The sequence below is a fragment of the Ambystoma mexicanum genome, chromosome 5q, assembly GCF_040938575.1.
Source record: "Ambystoma mexicanum isolate Mex_15411 chromosome 5q, UKY_AmexF1_1, whole genome shotgun sequence".
Taxonomy (NCBI): Eukaryota; Metazoa; Chordata; class Amphibia; order Caudata; family Ambystomatidae; genus Ambystoma; species Ambystoma mexicanum.
Genome location: NC_090933.1, coordinates 1,090,593,667 through 1,090,614,189, shown reverse-complemented (window position 1 = coordinate 1,090,614,189; position 20,523 = coordinate 1,090,593,667). Strand labels below are relative to the sequence as shown.

At 54.0% G+C, this 20,523-nt stretch overlaps 1 protein-coding gene across 1 annotated transcript in view; it reads left to right on the top strand.

The window, feature by feature from the left end:
• The window catches only part of LOC138498350 (transient receptor potential cation channel subfamily A member 1-like), a 1,354,892-nt gene that overhangs the window by 914,639 nt on the left and 419,730 nt on the right, over nucleotides 1-20,523 (top strand). The gene's annotated exons all lie outside the window — the stretch shown is intronic.

The window sequence follows — 20,523 nt, the reverse complement described above, 5'->3', positions numbered from 1 at the left end:
GGTGTTGCATCACTGCCCAGATTGCCATGGGTAGGGTTAAATCATTTTTCAAATAAAATACATATCCACTTGCGACTTTCCATTTTTCAATTTTTATAGTCTCTTGAGTGCCAAATAAATTTCCTTCACACTACGTGTCTTTTTCAAAGTATAGATATATTTATTTCATATATTTCTCATAATTGTATTCCTACACGTGTTTCACCTTTGCTACTATCACAAAGGATCTTCAGGAGAGATTCAATTGCTATTTTCAATTCTGTAGGTTTAACTTTGCCACAATTCAATCATTTATTTTTAGGCCCTTCCTTTGACTTCACTTCTATTTCCTTTTGGTGTATTAACCCTTGATTTTTGAAGTGATCCGCTTGTCACTTCCAATCTCCTAAACTGGCGCGCCTGGTCAGGGTGGATGGGCTGCCTGCGGGGCATGCCCAGGGGTGACGGGCTGCCTTCAGTCATGGGAAGGGTGAATGGTCTGCTTACGTGTATACTGGGGGTGCGCGGGGAGTTGTACACGCTATTTCGCTGGCGCTAACGGGGTACGTGCATTCCGATGGGTGCGCGGGGAGTTTTACACACGATTTTGCTGGCGTGAGCGGGGTACACGTATTCCGAGGGGTGCGTGGGGAGTTTTACATTTGATTTTGCTCGCGCTAGTGGGGTACGCATGTTCCGCGGGGTGCACATGGAGTTTTACACACCATTTTGCTGGTGCTAGCAGGGTACGCGTATTCCGAGGGGTGCGCGTGGAGTTTTACACGCGCGCAGAGTTTTACACGCGATTGGGCAGTGTGGGCCCTCCCGGGTGTGGCCCTCCCCATGCCCCGCAGGCAGTCTGTCACCCCTGGGCATGCCCCGCAGGCAGCCCTTCACCCCTGGGCATGCCCCGCAGGCAGCCCATCACCCCTGGCCATGCCCGCAGGCAGCCCATCACCCCTGGGCATGCCCCGCAGGCAGCCCATCACCCCTGGGCATGCCCCACAGGCAGGCCACATGTCACTATGCACTTGGGAGGCCCGACTCATGCCCCCCCATTGACGGGCACCTGCCAGCAGGCTACTCTTGTCCCCCACCACCACCCACCCCCCCATTGAAAGGGCACCTGTCAGCAGGCCCTGACTCATGTCCCCCCCATTGACGGGCACCTGCCAGCAGGCCCCGATTCATGTCCCCCACCGCCCCACCCCCCATTGATGGGCACCTGCCAGAAGGCCCCGACTCATGCCCCCCCATTGACGGGCACCTGCCAGCAGGCCCCGACTCATGTCCCCCACCTCCACCCACCCTCCGTTGATAGGGCACCTGTCAGCAGGCCCCGACTCATGTCCCCCCCATTGACGAGCACCTGCCAGCAGGCCCCGATTCATGTCCCCCACCGCCCCACCCCCCATTGATGGGCACCTGCCAGAAGGCCCCGACTCATGCCCCCCCATTGACGGGCACCTGCCAGCAGGCCCCGACTCATGTCCCCCACCTCCACCCACCCTCCGTTGATAGGGCACCTGTCAGCAGGCCCCGACTCATGTCCCCCCCATTGACGAGCACCTGCCAGCAGGCCCTGACGCATGCACCCCCACCCACCCACCATTGAAAGGGCACCTGCCAGCAGGCCCCGACTCATGTCCCCCAGCCCCACCCACCCCCCATTGAAAGGGGGCCTGCCAGCAGGCCCCGACACATGGCCCACCGAACACCAAGTCATAACATAACAGACCCATGGGCCGAATGCCAACCCAAATCCCCCACGCCCCCCAGTACAAGCACGCAACCATCCACTGCACCCACTCCCAAATTACCATTGCCATGAGAGTCTTAACAGAACCAGCATGGCCATGCATAAATGTACAACAGAGCCACACAGTGGCAACACATGACTGAGGCAATGCTCATAGAGACATGCACAAAACCAATGAGAGTACACAACACCAATAATGAATATATATGAAATGTATTAAAAAATATAATAAAATACATAATGAATATCACACTTGTAAATTAATAAATAATGAAAGCAATACCAAAAAAATAGTAAAATCCAATGAAAAACAAAAATCCACGACATGAAAACTGAAAAGTGGTCAATCGCAAAAAGTTCATACAAAGTAAATAAAAAAACAAAAGCACAAAAAACCATTGATTCATGGAATGTTGAAATAACGAAAGTCTGGAACTATTTACACTGCAAGTCCGAAGGGTCCATGATCCCCAAACAAAAGGAAACCTACCAAAAATCCTATAAAAAAGCTATGTACATAAAGTGGAGCAAAGTCCATGAACTCCACAAAAAAATATAAAACAAATGATACCTAAGCCTAAAGAACTATGTACAAAGGCGGCGGGCTAGTCCAATGGCTCACTCTTTGATGTTCCGGGCCAGGGCATCATTGAACTCCACGTCGATGTTCCGGAGACGGGCCTCTTCCCTGGCCTCAAGGTCTCACAGGGATGCAGCCATGGCCTCCTCCAACTCCCTGCGAGTTGCCTCGAGGCACTCAGCCCACCTCAACGCCCAGTGCATGGAGTTCTCCACCCTGACCATTGTGAGCCGTGCCTCCTCTGCCCGCCGCCGCTCCGCATCTATCTGCTGGCCCAACCGCTGCCACATGGAAGACACTCCCAATCCTGGGTCCTCCTGCCCGAAGGCCGATGCCTGCCCCTGGGATGTTGATGGCCACAAGCCATGATCGCTCCCACCCTGAGCCTGCTGCTGCCGTGCACATGCCCTGCCTGTTGATGCCTGCACGTCCTCCTCTTGCTGGGGTCCAGTTGGTAGGGTGGCCACCCCTGCTGGACCTCCGACTCCTGACTGTGGCAGGGATGTGTCCTCCACCAGCCTGGCAGCTGGCTCAAGGGCAGCTCCACGAGGGGCCCAGGTGATACTTGGCCGGGAAGATGGCACGGAGGACGACTGGCGCATAGGGGGTTCAGTTGAGGAGGGGGTCGCAAGAAGTTCCAGCACACGGATGAACCCAGTGCCGACGACCTGTCCTAGTGGGTCGACGCGGCCAAAGAGGGATCCGAAATGACGTGCATTGTCCAGACGAGAACCCTGCACGTCATCCCGGGGTAGGACAGGCTCAATATGGTCAAGGGATTGCAACATCCGCAGGCAGAGGAAGGCCAGTTGTTGTATGCGCATCCCCTCCCTGAAAACGGGTCTGGACGGAGGCATCCCTGCTGGTGCCGAATGATGCAGTCACAGGATCGGGAACAGGATTACACACCGGCACCTCCGCGGCGGCCTGTGCTGCCTCCTGCCCCTACCCCTGGACTGCACCACTAGCACCAGTGGAACCCCCCCTCCAGGCCCCGTGCATGGGCCTTCTGCGGCCTCCTCCTCAACCGAACCCCCCAACAACCTGGATGACTCTGTGCCATCTTCCTCCATAGGCCCCTGTGGGGGCTCAGCTGCCCCTACTGCTGCCGAGGAGTCCACCTCCAAACACCGCCTCTTGGACCTTCCCTCGGCAGCTGCGGCCATGGACGCAGCACCAGACTCCTCACTCCCCAAAGAGATGACTATCTGGGAGGGGAGCTGGGCCTTGCGTCTCTAGCTGGCGGTGGGATCCCTGCCGCTGTGCTCCACAGCACCATCTCTGCCCTCTTCATCAGTAGATGCTGCAGACAAGGAGAGACAGAACACAGGCATCAGGGCACTGTACAATGGTCATATACACACATGACAGGTGCACATGAGTGGCAGTGTCAAACTTTACAGATGGCATCACACTCCCCAACACACATATCATTTGAACCCACACATATGCACAAATGAATAGCAATGGTGCAGCGGGCAGCAGCATCGGTGCACACACACCAGCATGAACATCCGAAGGTCAGCCTGACGTCACAAACAGTACAGTGCCAAACACATGCTCACACGCCACCAGACAGAAGGCGGACCCGGCACCCCTCTGCATCCGCTGCGTCCAAGAGGCGCGGGGCCTTCCTGAGGGTCCTGGACCTGAAGTACTTTCAGCGCTTATGGACGTGTGGTAGGTTGCGGGTTGCCACCCTTCCGTGTTGATGGCAACCACAATGTCCATCCAGATCCTTCTCCGTCCATCCTTGTCAGTGCGTGTCCTTCCGAAGAGGGCATCATAATGCACCAGGACTTGCTCCACCAGGATGCCAACCTCTCCTGCTGTGAAGCTGGCAGCCCTCTGCCTCTTTCGCTGGGAGTTGGCAGTGGTCTCTGATGGTGTTTACCCCGACATCAGCGTGTAATTCGAGGAAAGGGCCTTAGCGCGTAAGCGCACGAGTGATGTTACGCGCACAGGCATTGCCTTCAGCACGGGTTAAATGTGAGCGCGAGCCAGCAGTCCACTGTACGTGCTGTTCGTGGAGACCGATGTGTGTGTTTACTCTTCTGGAATCACACGCGATTACTTCACAGCGTTTGAAGTTCGGGGAGTTTTCTACATGATTGGGCAGTGTGGGCCCTCCTGGGTGTGGCTCTCCCACCCTCCCCATGGCCCGCAGGCAGCCTATCACCCCTGGGCATGCCCCGCAGGCAGCCATTCACCCCTGCGCAGGGGTGAAGGGCTGCCAGCGGGGCATGGTCAGGGTGGATGGGCTGCCTGCGGGGCATGCCCAGCGGTGATGGGCTGCCTGCGGGGCATGCCCAGGGGTGAAGCGCTGCCTGCGGGGCATGACCAGGGGTGAAGAGCTGCTTGCGGGGCATGCCCAGGGGTAATGGACTGCCTGCGGGGCATGGTCAGGGTGGATGGGCTGCCTGCGGGGCATGCCCAGGGGTGATGGGCTGCCTGCAGGGCATGCCCAGCGGTGAAGGGCTGCCTGCGGGGCATACCCAGGGGTGATGGGCTGCCTGCGGGGCATGGTCAGGGTGGATGGACTGCCTGCGGGGCATGTCCAGGGGTGATGGGCTGCCTGCGGGGCATGCACAGGGGTGAAGGGCTTCCTGCGGGGCATGCCCCGGGGTGACGGGGTGCCTGCGGGGCATGGTCAAGGTGGATGGTCTGCCTGCGGGGCATGCCCAGGGGTGACAGGCATCCTTCGGTCATGGGGAGGGTGGATGGTCTGCTTGCGTGTATACTGGGGGTGCGCAGGGAGTTTTACACGCGATTTCGCAGGGGCTAGCGGGGTACGCTTATTCCGAGGGGTGCGCGGTGAGTTTTACACACGGTTTCGCTGGCGCTAGCGGGGTACGCGTATTCTGAGGGGTGCGTGGTTAGTTTTACATGCGATTTTGCTGATGCTATCAGTGTACGCATATTCCGAGGGGTGCGTGGGGAGTTTTCCCTGTGCGGGGAGTTTTACACGTGATTGGGCAGTGTGAGCCCTCCCGGGTGTTGCCCTCCAACCCTCCACAGGGCCCGCAGGCAGCATATCACCCCTGGGCATGCCCAGCAGGCAGCCCTTCACCCCTGGGCATGCCCCGCAGGCAGCCCATCACCCCTGGGGTGATGGGCTGCCTGCGGGGCATGCCCAGGGGTGAAGGGCTGCCTGCGGGGCATGGTAAGGGTGGATGGGCTGCCTGCGGGGTATGGTCAGGGTGGATGGGCTGCCTGCGGGGCATGCCCAGGGGTGATGGGCTGCCTGCGTGGCATTACCAGGGCTGAAGGGCTGCCTGCGAGGCATGACCAGGGGTGAAGGGCTGCTTGCGGGGCATGCCCAGGGGTTAAGGGCTGCCTGCGGGGCATGGTCAGGGTGGATGAGCTGCCTGCGGGGCATGCCCATGAAGGGCTGTAAACACTTTCTCGGCAACCTTCACTGGACTATGTTCCCAGCGAATTCTAATTTGTAGCTTTCCTATATATTGTTTGGATTAGTCAGCTGTGGTGTTGCATCAATGCCCAGATTGCCATGGGTAGGGTTAAATCATTTTTCAAGTGAAATACATATCCACTTGCGACTTTCCATTTTTCAATTTTTATATTCTCTTGAGTGCCAAATAAATTTCCTTCACACTACGTGTCTTTTTCAAAGTATAGATATATTTATTTCATATATTTCTCATAATTGTATTCCTACACGTGTTTCACCTTTGTTACTATCACAAAGGATCTTCAGGAGAGATTCAATTGCTATTTTCAATTCTGTAGATTTAACTTTGCCACAATTCAATCATTTATTTTTAGGCACTTCCTTTGACTTCACTTCTATTTCCTTTTGGTGTATTAACCCTTGATTTTTGAAGTGATCCGCTTGTCACTTCCAATCTCCTACACTGGCGCGCCTGGTCAGAGTGGATGGGCTGCCTGCGGGGCATGCCCAGGGGTGATGGGCTGCCTGCGGGGCATGCCCAGGGGTAAAGGGCTGCCTGCGGGGCATGCCCAGGGGTGACAGACTGCATGCGGGGCATGGTCAGGGTGGATGGGCTGCCTGCGGGGCATGCCCAGAGGTGACGGGCTGCCTTCAGTCATGGGAAGGGTGGATGGTCTGCTTACGTGTATACTGGGGGTGCGCGGGGAGTTTTACACGCTATTTCGCTGGCGCTAACGGGGTACGTGCATTCCGATGGGTGCGCGGGGAGTTTTACACGCGATTTTGCTGGCGTGAGCGGGGTACACGTATTCCGAGGGGTGCGTGGGGAGTTTTACATGTGATTTTGCTCACGCTAGTGGGGTACGCATGTTCCGCGGGGTGCGCATGGAGTTTTACACACCATTTTGCTGGTGCTAGCGGGGTACGTGTATTCCGAGAGGTACGCGGGGAGTTTTACACACGCAGGGAGTTTTACACGCGATTGGGCAGTGTGGGCCCTCCCGGGTGTGGCCCTCCCCATGCTCCGCAGGCAGTCTGTCACCCCTGGGCATGCCCCGCAGGCAGCCCTTCACCCCTGGGCATGCCCCGCAGGCAGCCCATCACCCCTGGCCATGCCCGCAGGCAGCCCATCACCCCTGGGCATGCCCCGCAGGCAGCCCATCACCCCTGGGCATGCCCCACAGGCAGGCCACATGTCACCATGCACTTGGGAGGCCCGACTCATGCCCCCCACATTGACGGGCACCTACCAGCAGGCCACTCTTGTCCCCCACCGCCACCCACCCCCCATTGAAAGGGCACCTGTCAGCAGTCCCTGACTCATGTCCCCCCCATTGACGGGCACCTGCCAGCAGGCCCCGATTCATGTCCCCCACCGCCCCACCCCCCATTGATGGGCACCTGCCATAAGGCCCCGACTCATGCCCCCCCATTGACGGGCACCTGCCAGCAGGCCCCGACTCATGTCCCCCACCTCCACCCACCCTCCGTTGATAGGGCACCTGTCAGCAGGCCCCGACTCATGTCCCCCCCATTGACGAGCACCTGCCAGCAGGCCCTGACTCATGTTCCCCACCCCCCCAACCCCCCATTGAAAGGGGGCCTGCCAGCAGGCCCCGACACATGGCCCACCGAGCACCAAGTCATAACATAACAGACCCATGGGCCGAATGCCAACCCAAATCCCCCACGCCCCCCAGTGCAAGCACGCAACCATCCACTGCACCCACTCCCAAATTACCATTGCCATGAGAGTCTTAAAAGTTCCAGCATGGCCATGCATAAATGTACAACAGAGCCACACAGTGGCAACACATGACTGAGGCAATGCTCATAGAGACATGCACAAAACCAATGGGAGTACACAACACCAATAATGAAGATATATGAAATGTATTAAAAAATATAATAAAATACATAATGAATATCACACTTGTAAATTAATAAATAAAGCAATACCAAAAAAATAGTAAAATCCAATGAAAAACAAAAATCCACGACATGAAAACTGGTCAATCGCCAAAGTTCATACTAAGTAAATAAAAAAACAAAAGCACAAAAAACCATTGATTCATGGAATGTTGAAATAACGAAAGTCTGGAACTATTTACACTGCAAGTCCGAAGGGTCCATGATACCCAAACAAAAGGAAACCTACCAAAAATCCGATAAAAAAGCTATGTACATAAAGTGGAGCAAAGTCCATGAACTCCACAAAAAAATATAAAACAAATGAAACCTAAGCCTAAAGAACTATGTACAAAGGCGGCGGGCTAGTCCAATGGCTCACTCTTTGATGTTTCGGGCCAGGGCATCATCGAACTCCACGTCGATGTTCCGGAGACGGGCCTCTTCCCTGGCCTCGAGGTCTCACAGGGATGCAGCCATGGCCTCCTCCAACTCCCTGTGAGTTGCCTCGAGGCACTCATCCCACCTCAACGCCCAGTGCATGGAGTTCTCCACCCTGACCATTGTGAGCCGTGCCTCCTATGCCCGCCGCCGCTCCGCATCTATCTGCTGGCCCAACCGCTGCCACATGGAAGACACTCCCAATCCTGGGTCCTCCTGCCCGAAGGCCGATGCCTGCCCCTGGGATGTTGATGGCCCCAAGCCATGATCGCTCCCACCCTGAGCCTGCTGCTGCCGTGCACATGCCCTGCCTGTTGATGCCTGCACGTCCTCCTCTTGCTGGGTTCCAGTTGGTAGGGTGGCCACCCCTGCTGGACCTCCGACTCCTGACTGTGGCAGGGATGTGTCCTCCACCAGCCTGGCAGCTGGCTCAAGGGCAGATCCACGGGGGCCCAGGTGATACTTGGCCGGGAAGATGGCACAGAGGACGACTGGCGCATAGGGGGTTCAGTTGAGGAGGGGGTCGCAAGAAGTTCCAGCACACGGATGAACTCAGTGCCGACGACCTGTCCTAGTGGGTCGACGCGGCCAAAGAGGGATCCGAAATGACGTGCATTGTCCAGACGAGAACCCTGCACGTCATCCCGAATCCCACGTTGGCGCAACGCCACCCCAGGTAGGACAGGCTCAATATGGTCAAGGGATTGCAACATCCGCAGGCAGAGGAAGGCCAGTTGTTGTATGCGCATCCCCTCCATGAAAACGGGTCTGGACGGAGGCATCCCTGTTGGTGCCGAATGATGCAGTCACAGGATCGGGAACAGGATTACACATTGGCACCTACGCGGCGGCCTGTGCTGCCTCCTGCCCCTACCCCTGGACTGCACCACTAGCACCAGTGCAACCCCCCTCCAGGCCCCGTGCATGGGCCTTCTGCGGCCTCCTCCTCAACCGAACCCCCCAACAACCTGGATGACTCTGTGCCATCTTCCTCCATAGGCCCCTGTGGGGGCTCAGCTGCCCCTACTGCTGCCGAGGAGTCCACCTCCAAATAAATTTCCTTCACACTACGTGTCTTTTTCAAAGTATAGATATATTTATTTCATATATTTCTCATAATTGTATTCCTACACGTGTTTCACCTTTGTTACTATCACAAAGGATCTTCAGGAGAGATTCAATTGCTATTTTCAATTCTGTAGATTTAACTTTGCCACAATTCAATCATTTATTTTTAGGCACTTCCTTTGACTTCACTTCTATTTCCTTTTGGTGTATTAACCCTTGATTTTTGAAGTGATCCGCTTGTCACTTCCAATCTCCTACACTGGCGCGCCTGGTCAGAGTGGATGGGCTGCCTGCGGGGCATGCCCAGGGGTGATGGGCTGCCTGCGGGGCATGCCCAGGGGTAAAGGGCTGCCTGCGGGGCATGCCCAGGGGTGACAGACTGCATGCGGGGCATGGTCAGGGTGGATGGGCTGCCTGCGGGGCATGCCCAGAGGTGACGGGCTGCCTTCAGTCATGGGAAGGGTGGATGGTCTGCTTACGTGTATACTGGGGGTGCGCGGGGAGTTTTACACGCTATTTCGCTGGCGCTAACGGGGTACGTGCATTCCGATGGGTGCGCGGGGAGTTTTACACGCGATTTTGCTGGCGTGAGCGGGGTACACGTATTCCGAGGGGTGCGTGGGGAGTTTTACATGTGATTTTGCTCACGCTAGTGGGGTACGCATGTTCCGCGGGGTGCGCATGGAGTTTTACACACCATTTTGCTGGTGCTAGCGGGGTACGCGTATTCCGAGAGGTACGCGGGGAGTTTTACACACGCAGGGAGTTTTACACGCGATTGGGCAGTGTGGGCCCTCCCGGGTGTGGCCCTCCCCATGCTCCGCAGGCAGTCTGTCACCCCTGGGCATGCCCCGCAGGCAGCCCTTCACCCCTGGGCATGCCCCGCAGGCAGCCCATCACCCCTGGCCATGCCCGCAGGCAGCCCATCACCCCTGGGCATGCCCCGCAGGCAGCCCATCACCCCTGGGCATGCCCCACAGGCAGGCCACATGTCACCATGCACTTGGGAGGCCCGACTCATGCCCCCCACATTGACGGGCACCTACCAGCAGGCCACTCTTGTCCCCCACCGCCACCCACCCCCCATTGAAAGGGCACCTGTCAGCAGTCCCTGACTCATGTCCCCCCCATTGACGGGCACCTGCCAGCAGGCCCCGATTCATGTCCCCCACCGCCCCACCCCCCATTGATGGGCACCTGCCATAAGGCCCCGACTCATGCCCCCCCATTGACGGGCACCTGCCAGCAGGCCCCGACTCATGTCCCCCACCTCCACCCACCCTCCGTTGATAGGGCACCTGTCAGCAGGCCCCGACTCATGTCCCCCCCATTGACGAGCACCTGCCAGCAGGCCCTGACTCATGTTCCCCACCCCCCCAACCCCCCATTGAAAGGGGGCCTGCCAGCAGGCCCCGACACATGGCCCACCGAGCACCAAGTCATAACATAACAGACCCATGGGCCGAATGCCAACCCAAATCCCCCACGCCCCCCAGTGCAAGCACGCAACCATCCACTGCACCCACTCCCAAATTACCATTGCCATGAGAGTCTTAAAAGTTCCAGCATGGCCATGCATAAATGTACAACAGAGCCACACAGTGGCAACACATGACTGAGGCAATGCTCATAGAGACATGCACAAAACCAATGGGAGTACACAACACCAATAATGAAGATATATGAAATGTATTAAAAAATATAATAAAATACATAATGAATATCACACTTGTAAATTAATAAATAAAGCAATACCAAAAAAATAGTAAAATCCAATGAAAAACAAAAATCCACGACATGAAAACTGGTCAATCGCCAAAGTTCATACTAAGTAAATAAAAAAACAAAAGCACAAAAAACCATTGATTCATGGAATGTTGAAATAACGAAAGTCTGGAACTATTTACACTGCAAGTCCGAAGGGTCCATGATACCCAAACAAAAGGAAACCTACCAAAAATCCGATAAAAAAGCTATGTACATAAAGTGGAGCAAAGTCCATGAACTCCACAAAAAAATATAAAACAAATGAAACCTAAGCCTAAAGAACTATGTACAAAGGCGGCGGGCTAGTCCAATGGCTCACTCTTTGATGTTTCGGGCCAGGGCATCATCGAACTCCACGTCGATGTTCCGGAGACGGGCCTCTTCCCTGGCCTCGAGGTCTCACAGGGATGCAGCCATGGCCTCCTCCAACTCCCTGTGAGTTGCCTCGAGGCACTCATCCCACCTCAACGCCCAGTGCATGGAGTTCTCCACCCTGACCATTGTGAGCCGTGCCTCCTATGCCCGCCGCCGCTCCGCATCTATCTGCTGGCCCAACCGCTGCCACATGGAAGACACTCCCAATCCTGGGTCCTCCTGCCCGAAGGCAGATGCCTGCCCCTGGGATGTTGATGGCCCCAAGCCATGATCGCTCCCACCCTGAGCCTGCTGCTGCCGTGCACATGCCCTGCCTGTTGATGCCTGCACGTCCTCCTCTTGCTGGGTTCCAGTTGGTAGGGTGGCCACCCCTGCTGGACCTCCGACTCCTGACTGTGGCAGGGATGTGTCCTCCACCAGCCTGGCAGCTGGCTCAAGGGCAGATCCACGGGGGCCCAGGTGATACTTGGCCGGGAAGATGGCACAGAGGACGACTGGCGCATAGGGGGTTCAGTTGAGGAGGGGGTCGCAAGAAGTTCCAGCACACGGATGAACTCAGTGCCGACGACCTGTCCTAGTGGGTCGACGCGGCCAAAGAGGGATCCGAAATGACGTGCATTGTCCAGACGAGAACCCTGCACGTCATCCCGAATCCCACGTTGGCGCAACGCCACCCCAGGTAGGACAGGCTCAATATGGTCAAGGGATTGCAACATCCGCAGGCAGAGGAAGGCCAGTTGTTGTATGCGCATCCCCTCCATGAAAACGGGTCTGGACGGAGGCATCCCTGTTGGTGCCGAATGATGCAGTCACAGGATCGGGAACAGGATTACACATTGGCACCTACGCGGCGGCCTGTGCTGCCTCCTGCCCCTACCCCTGGACTGCACCACTAGCACCAGTGCAACCCCCCCTCCAGGCCCCGTGCATGGGCCTTCTGCGGCCTCCTCCTCAACCGAACCCCCCAACAACCTGGATGACTCTGTGCCATCTTCCTCCATAGGCCCCTGTGGGGGCTCAGCTGCCCCTACTGCTGCCGAGGAGTCCACCTCCAAACGCCGCCTCTTGGACCTTCCCTCGGCAGCTGCGGCCATGGACGCAGCACCAGACTCCTCACTCCCCGAAGAGATGACTATCTGGGAGGGGAGCTGGGCCTTTCGTCTCTAGCTGGCGGTGGGATCCCTGCCGCTGTGCTCCACAGCACCATCTCTGCCCTCTTCATCAGTAGATGCTGCAGACAGGGAGAGACAGAACACAGGCATCAGGGCACTGTACAATGGTCATGTACACACATGACAGGTGCACATGAGTGGCAGTGTCAAACTTTACAGATGGCATCACACTCCCCAACACACATATCATTTGAACCCACACATATGCACAAATGAATAGGAATGGTGCAGCAGGCAGCAGCATCCGTGCACACACACCAGCATGAACATCCGAAGGTCAGCCTGACGTCACAAACAGCACAGTGCCAAACACATGCTCACACGCCACCAGACAGACATGTATCTGTACATTTCCACCACCTGTCACAGTGCAATCATCTGCAACTATGTCACATCTGCCAATCAGCTCCCTACATGTCTGTGTCACATGCATCCATGGCGTATCACAGTCACACACATGTCAAACACACACACACCCACATGTACACCGTGCACGTACATGAAGGTGAAACCAGCATCCATGTGTCACACCCCAACCATGGCATAGTACATACACAGAAATGCTAACATGTGCTAACATGTGTGCGTCTCCACATGCATTTGTGCATCATGCATTGGAACACATACACCATTGATGTGCATCACACATGACTGGATTCACATGCGGCAGGCTCATGTCCCTGCACATACACATCCATACATGGGCCTTTCCAGACATATGTCTAACCTGCACACTCCTGGCACACCTCAACATGCACTGCATCCAATCACTACACATGGACACTTACCGCTCGACCCTGGACGGGACTGCCTCTCAAGGACCTGGAGGTGAAGCGCTGGACGTATGAGTTCCAGGACCCTCATCTGGTCGTTGGTAAGGCGGACCCGGCACCCCTCTGCATCCGCTGTGTCCAAGAGGCGCCGGGCCTTCCTGAGGGTCCTGGACCTGAAGTACTCGCAGCGCTTATGGACGTGTGGTAGGTTGCGGGTTGCCACCCTTCCGCGTTGATGGCAACCACAATGTCCATCCAGATCCTTCTCCGTCCATCCTTGTCAGTGCGTGTCCTTCCGAAGAGGGCATCATAATGCACCAGGACTTGCTCCACCAGGATGCCAACCTCTCCTGCTGTGAAGCTGGCAGCCCTCTGCCTCTTTCGCTGGGAGTTGGCAGTGGTCTCTGATGGTGTTTCCCCCGACATCAGCGTGTAATTCGAGGAAAGGGCCTTAGCGCGTAAGCGCACGAGTGATGTTACGCGCACAGGCATTGCCTTCAGCACGGGCTAAAGGTGAGCGCGAGCCAGCAGTCCACTGTACGTGCTGTTCATGGAGACCGATGCGTGTGTTTACTCTTCTGGAATCACACGCGATTACTTCACAGCGTTTGAAGTTCGTACCTCTTCTGTTGGCGTGGTGTTGCCTACCCGCACAAGCGCGTGTGTTTTTCTTTTTTTTCCACGCAAGGCAGCCGGTGAGTCGCGCACGCTATTTTTCCCACTGTGGTTCCCCCTGTGCATCGTGTACCGTTTTCGAGGTCATAGTAGCCCGCGTGTTCCACATGTATGTGTTTTTTGTTTCCCTGGGTGCCACACCGTACTGCTGGAGGTTAAATCCACGCACGTGGGCTACTGAGGTCGCGTGCACATTTTTCTTTTGTAAAATTACAATTTATTGTTTTTATATTTTGTTAATATTTTTAGAATTTTTTGGGCGATTTTTTGGGGTGCCTGAGCGTTGCGTGACCTGTCATTTTTCCCCAGGGGTCACAGACAGACTTGCAGGAGCACTGGGGTACCTATTCCATCCAGGACCCTGCCCCATTCTAGTCAATTGTCCAGGACAATTGTTAAGTGCACCTCCCATCGGCTATTTTCCATCTGTGCCATGGTTGGGAGGCCAAAAAAGGCTAAGGGCGGAAAAGTTGGGTGTACTCCCAGGGTTGGGCGTGGTCAGGCACAATGGCACGGAGACCAGGGAGGACAGGGAGTCCAGAGTGGCCAGGGTGGCTACAGAGGGGGATGAGGCAGGGGTGCCCCACAGGGGCGGGATGCCCAGCCACATGCTGGTGCAGACATGCAACCACCCCCTGTGGCTCCTGGTGATGCAGCTGTTGCATCACAACCTGGCGCCCATATGACCCAACAGCAACTTATATCTGCTGTCACGGGCCCAACAGTGGTGGTAGCTGAAGGTGCAGCTGTGGGCACCACCACCCGGGCTCTGGGTCAGGCAGCGCATGTTGCGTTGCGTTACGAGGACTCCCAGAACGATTTCCATCTTGTGCGGGTCACGTGGGTCCAGTGTAGCTGTGACTGGGGCACACGTATCTGGGGCAGTTTTGACATCTGCTGCCCCAAGCAGCTGGGTGGTGGTAACTGCAAGTGCAGATACAGCCAACACCACCCCGGCAGTGAGTCAGACCCAAACCAGGCCTTCTGTCCTCATACCAACATCCACTGCCTTGGTCCAGTCCACCAGCGCCACTGCCCCCACTGATCAGGGCCACATTGGCCACTCAGGGTCAGTACCACCGGCCAAAAGGAGGAAGCATGCTCCTGCGCAAGAGGCCGGGACCCCAGACATGGCTCTGGCCTCCGGCACGTCGAGGAAGAAGCCTTTCGGCAAGCAGGAACTGGACTTCCTTGTGAACTATGCGTCGGAAAACACCAATGCGATATGATTGTGGGCCCACAGTGGCATACAACGCATCACCAGTGTTGGGTCCAATGGCAGCATGTTGCAGATGGTGTGACAGCCATGGGATTCCAGGTGCGCACAGCTCAGGACTGCTACAAGTGTTGGAATGACCTCCGACGCAGTGCAAAACAAAAGCGTGCCTCCAATTATTCCATGTCTCTGGTGATTGGTGGTGGGCCACCCCCAGAGGAGGATGAACTCACTCAGCATGAGGAGATCATTTCAGAGTTCATCCCGGAAGAACAAATCTGTGGAGTGGGAGAGAGGATGGATTATGATGCATCGTCTGGTGAGTATTGATACGTGTGTGACCCTCCCAGCTACAAATTGGCTCCTTCCTTTCTTCAATCTCCCTCTCTACCTGTGGTGTTCACCAGGGGTCTAACCTCTCGGCCTGACTTTACAAACAGCACCTGGCAGCTCTCGCCTACTGCATTTTCATTTTCTGCTACGACTTCCAGTGCTATGCTGATGGCAACCAACTCATTTCCAGGCTGCCCTTGGCCACCTCTTCTCCCTCCCTTATTTCTGATAGCCTCATTGCCATTTGCAATTGGTGTACTGCCAATGATCTCTGTCTAAATGCCAGCAAGACTGACATCCTCCTCATCGGTACAGCTTCGCCATCCTTTCCCCTCACTCTCTGGCTAGCCCCACTTGGCCCTCCTCCTCCCTCCACCTGCAAGGCCAACAACCTTTGGGTCACCTTTGACTCCACACATTCCTTTTCCACACACATTTCTGATGTATCTTGAGATAGATTAACTTCTTGCTTCACCTCCTCTGGGGTACTGTGCCTTTCCTATCATTCACCTACATGCTCACAGTCTCTCAAGCTCTGGTTGATTCAAGGTTGGAGTACCGTGACAGGCTCTTTCAATATTTGACCTGCCTCCAGACTCCGCCCTCTACCACTAATCCAGTACAGGACTGCGAGACTTGTCCTTGGCCTCAAGGCCTGTGATCCTATCTTTCCAGCTCTGCAATCCCTTCATTGGCTACCAGTGGATGCAAGGATGATACTTCAGACCCTCTGCATTGTGCGCAAGGATTTTTTGGGACTGGGTCTGAAATACCTTCAACAATCCCTCTGCCAATTCCTCCCCTCTTGTGTCTTTTGCTCCTCTACCTCACACTCCCTCCAGGTCAGTCGTTAATTGAATAAATAACTGGGGTCAGATCTGTGTGTATGGCTGGGAGCTCCCTTTGGAACAGCCAACTAGCCACGTTGAAACTTCACACACTCTTTCCTTCGGGCCCAGGTACCTGCTCACCCTGCCTCTCTGCTGCACTGCCTCCAGGCCTCCCATTGCGATGGGTCTTGTCCCTCACTCTTCTTCTGCACTCATCAGATTTGCCCTATCCAAATTATCTTGCACTTATCCGCACACACCCACTCCTGTGCCAAGTTCAGCCCTTCAACATGCAAACACAATGCTACTGTGTGATGGTGACCTGACATGTATGTACCCATGTCCCTCCTTTCACTGTCTAGAAAGGCACTAGCATAGGTGCCTCTTGTGAGACATGTACTCTGCATAGTTGATGGTAGTTGAGTGCTGCACATGAACATGCATGTTACATGTGTCATGGTGTGTTTGGTTTGATTTCTAGCTGTGGCTATTTGTGTGTTCCCCCATGGCTATGCTAGGTGCCATCTCTTTGTTGCCATCTCTCATTTCTGCATTGGATATGTGCCTGTTAGAGGTTGTGTGTGATGCAGGTGATGTGCAACATGCAATACATGTGTTGCCTTCACATTTTGCACAAATCCTTTTCTGCTTTTGGGATACCATTGCATTGCAATGCCACTGGATGCATGTTGGGGTTTGAGTTGTCTGTGACATGGCTGTTTCATTAGTTGACTGTCAATGTTGTGAACTGTATGTGTGTTGTATCTGCTACTGACATGCGTGTCCTTGTTTCTTTTCTTTATGTTGCAGGTGATGACGCACTGGTGGCAGAGGATGAAGATGTCATCCCAGAAACGGTGGTGAGGCCACATGACCAACCAGTCACCAGTGGTGGTCGTGGGGTGGCAGCCCACGAGAACCCACTGGTGCTCCAGGCCACTGTGTCCAGAGCTGACTCTGAGTCAGGCTCTGCAGTATCCTCTGACCACTATGTTGAGCTGGATCTGCATCATGACGTGTTGTCGCCGGTAAGTGATCCTGTGTTGGATGATCTTCTGTCCGTGACACCTGCAGTAGGGGGCCAGACAGGGTTGGAATGTCCACCTGTGGTGGTTAGGGGTGCACAGTCACACTCAACACCAGTTGGCCACGTTCCTTGGGTATCAGGTCGACAGAGGGATGCAGTCCTGCAGACGCGGGCGGCCCCAACCCAGCAAGGACCATGGCTCTTTGGGCCCAGCAGGTGTGGTGTCCGGCAACGCGGTGGCCGTGTGCCACCGGGGTCAACTGAGTGGGAGCGTGCCATGTTTGCCATAGCACAGCAACAGGGGGGAGCAGTTGAGATGATTGCTCAAGGTATGGAAAGTGTGGCCCATTCCATTCTCCACTCTGAAAGGCAAGTGGTGCTCCAGCAGCGGGCTACGCAGTCCATGTGCCGCTCACTCAGGCTGGGCATGGCAGCGTCTGACAGGGCATGCCGGGCTGAAATGGTGGCTCTGTGTCAAGCACTTGATGCTCAAGCAGAGGCACACTGTGAGGCCCTGAGGGTGGAACACCAATCCCTCTGATCTACTCTGTCTGCACTCTGAATGGACGAGAGTAGGCGGACAGAAGACAGGATGGTGCACCTTGAAAGAACCATCTCAGCTGAACTCCCTGCAAGCCGGGAGTCACTCCGTTTGTCATGTGAGGCCATGCAGGCAGAACTCCGTCTTACACGTCAGTCCTTGCAGGAGGAAGCACGTGTGACACGTGAGGTAATGCATGCTGACCTATGTCTCATTGCCATGCAGGACCTGGCTTACCAGACCCGTATGCTTGCTGCCGTTGAGGGGCAAGGCGCGGCTAAGAGTGGTGAGGCAACTGAGCCACGTCCACCTTCTCATTTCCATCCAGAGGGTGACGATGAGAACCCATCTCCCACATAGGTCGGGCCGTGCAGGCGCTGAGCCAAGTGAGGTTTTTTTTTTATCTCAACATCTACACATGTGGGTGTTGAGGTGCACCCTGTACCTCCCCCCTCCTGGGTGCCCCTTGACCCCCCGGGTAATATATGGGCATTTTTGATTTATTTTTTCCTGCACATGTTTATTTACGGCAACATTCTTTTTTTTGCCTGCAAATAATTGTTTTTTTTCCTACAATTTTTTCTTTTTTGGTAAGTATGTTTATTTATAATTTTTTTTTGCAAATGTTTGTTTCAATTTTTTTTTCTTGGTTTTTATGTTTTTTTATTACTTTCCTTTTTAAAACATTATACTTTTTTAACATTTTTTATTTACTGATTATTTTTATTTTTTCCAGCAAATACTTATTTAATTGATCTTTATTGTCTGCTGATTTTTTATTTATTGCATTTTCTTTTGTCTATTGTGCATTCATTTGACAGTGTGGTGCTTTGTGGCATTTGAAGGCATCCACTGTGTGTTCCAGTTGGGCCCATTCAGGCTTGTCTTGTGCATGTGTTTTGCTTGGGGTCCTGACACATATGCTACTCCTGCTTCCCCTTTGCATGGGCTCGCAAGGATAGCTCGGTCTGTTTGTTTGTTTATTCATTTATAATGCGCGCCAGACCCAAAGGTAACCAGGCGCAGCAGAGAAAGACTATCCAAAGCTTACAATATTACAAGAATACAAGAATCTGGAATTTACAATGTTACAATATTTACAATGGTGCAGAGATGTACAGTTTACATATTTACACTGATGCAGTGTAGGCAAATGGTTAAAAGCAGTTGATATACAGGATGCAATCTATGTTTAGGTTATATACAAATGTTGAACGACTTCTAATATATACAGTCCAGCTGGCTAGGGAAACAGAGCCTAAGTGGGTGACTACCGATTATTAGAGTTGATGTGTTTGATAAAGTTTCTTCTAAAATGAGAGAATGGTTGGTCTACTCTCAGGTTATGTGGCAGAGCATTCCACAGTTTGGCAGCTATCACAGGGAAGCTGATGCTGCCAATTTTGGCAAGTTTGAATCTTGGTACTACCAAGCAATTGGAGTTGACAGTTCTTGTTGGTCTGCTAGATACTTTTCTCTTTATTTTGTCTGTCAAATAGCTAGGAGCTGCATTATTGAGAGCTTTGTGGGTCAGGGAGATCATTTTTAGATGGATTTTGTCATCAGTAGAAAGCCATTTATGTTGGCGTCTAGTAGAGGAGATATGCTCCCTTTTATTTATGCCGAGAGCGGCTCTAAGGGAATTGTTTTATAGAGTTTGAAGCCTTTGGGTAATGGCTTTGTTGGCACCACTGTAAAGGGAATTGCAGTAGTTGAGTCGGGAAAGTATTAAGGCTCTCGCCAGGATTATACAACTATCATTAGATAGGAAGGGTTTACCTGCTCTTATTAATTTACAGGTATAGGCTGTGGTTGATGCTAGAGAGTTGACCTGTTTAGTGAATGACATGGTAGAATCAAGGTAACAACCAAGTGTTTTTACTTCCCTAGAGTCCTTGATGGCATTACCATCTATGCTGTATGGGGTGTAGTCAGGGCCTAATTTGTTGATATTGGTCTGTGAACCCAGAATGATCAGCTCTGTCTTATCATCATTCAGGCATAGACCGTGAGATGCCATCCATGCCTGAATGATAAGATACACTCTAGTGTAACAGCATCTCACACAGGGGCATCCGTCATATCTGTGGCCAGCCTACAGTCCTACTTGTGTGTACATCCCTAGTGGGTATTCTGGATGGCTTCTCCAATGCATGTCTACACTTCACTTTGGTGAGTATTCTGTTGAATGTGCATTTCATCATGTTGCTTATGATATTTGTTATGTATTGACTGTCTATGTTCATGCACTTCCTGCTGTAGGTGGTGCCATACACCCTTTGGCTGTGTAACACACACACTGATGGTGGGAGGGGTCCATGTGCTGACAATGTTGAATTAGAACACTTTCCCTACAGTGATTTTGATATGCCACATGAAGGCTGCACGCTGAGTTATCCATGTCACCACGCATTTCAACAACCACCCATTCCTTGCTTGCACTACTTTGGCCATCTTGCAGCCCTGGCTGGTGTTTTGATGTGCCATTTGAAGTATGGCCGCATTGCTTTTGACTTGAATGTCATGTTTGTGTCCTGGACCTGCTCCCCCCTCCCATTGGTTGCACTTGGCCCTTGTGACAATCCGGCCAACCAGGAGGCTGGAGCCTGCCACCACTACCAAAAGCCCACAATGGAGGCCCTGTCTAGCCCTGTCCACCAGCCTTCT